We start from the raw sequence: 1,315 nt of genomic DNA on the forward strand, positions 1-1,315 counted from the left end.
TCACTAAGGGATGAAGAGCATGTATGTAGATGGCTAAATTTATTAACCTAAACACAGATACTTTCTGAAATATATATATATTACATAAATAAACAAGTTGGGTCTGGGGTTAAGAGCAATCTCTTTTGAGAGTTTATTAATGGCTCAACTAGTAGAGCTTACACATTAACATACTCAAGGACCCAGGTTCAAACTCTCGCTCCCGAGCTATCTCTCATTTCTCTCTATCTCTCTCTCATCCTCTAATAAAAAAATGGCCACCAGGAAACATGAAATCATTCAGCGTCGAATCCCAGCAATAACTCTAGCAAAGTCAATCTCTTTTAACCAAAGAGTTAGACAGTATCCTTAAATAATTGGTCCCAGTGAGACACAAATCAAATCTAGAAACCTCATCCAGGTTCAGCATCATCTATTTATGTATTTATTTTTGCTACCAAGGTTTCACTGTGGCTTGGTGCCTGCATGATGTATCCACCACTCCTAGAAGCCAAAATTTTCCTTTTTTTTTTTAATTTCACAGGACAGAGAGAAACTGAGTGGGGGAGGGGATAGAGAGGGAAATAGAAACCCTGCTGGTGAGGACAAAGAGCACGAACCTGGATTCTTGCACATGGTAACATGCATGTTCAACCAGGCATGCCACCTCCCAGACCACAGTACCATTTACTGATTCCCTTATGTGCCAAGTACTCTGGAATGTGATAACACATTTATTTTGTTTTTGTTATTTTGTTTTAATAGATTTCTTATATTAGGAATTATACTCACAACAGAAGAAATCATCAGTATTTGTCTTAATTTGTCAAAAATTTGAAATTTAAGTGTCACCTCTATGTGATTTGGTTGAGCCACTCACTAATTATCTAACACACAGTTGTAAGAAGGATGAGCATTAAGTTTACTTTGCTTACTTCCAAACTTCGTCTATGAAATACTTGCTACAACTGTTTTCATTGCTCCAGGCAGTGTTTCCCACCATGGAACACAACATGCACTATACTCAGACAGGCACTACCTTCTAAACTGACTCTTTCAGCACCTCTCAGTACCCCTCACTACAAATACCATGTTCTCAGTATACCTTTTCTTATAAGATGATCAACTCTTTTGAATTTGGAAGTTCACAGGAGAGTGGCAGCTTAGCTATTTAAAGCCTAATTATACAAGCTACACAATTATTAAGGAATCACAGAAGAAATGATCATTAATGGATTCCAATTCCCCAGATTCAAAAAACAGAGTATGTTCAAGCGCATTATGATTATGTTCCTCAGTGCTCATCCTAGTCTAAGTAATGGGAAAGGTAAAAAGT

This window comes from Erinaceus europaeus, chromosome 10 (assembly GCF_950295315.1).
Source record: "Erinaceus europaeus chromosome 10, mEriEur2.1, whole genome shotgun sequence".
NCBI classification, from domain to species: domain Eukaryota; kingdom Metazoa; phylum Chordata; class Mammalia; order Eulipotyphla; family Erinaceidae; genus Erinaceus; species Erinaceus europaeus.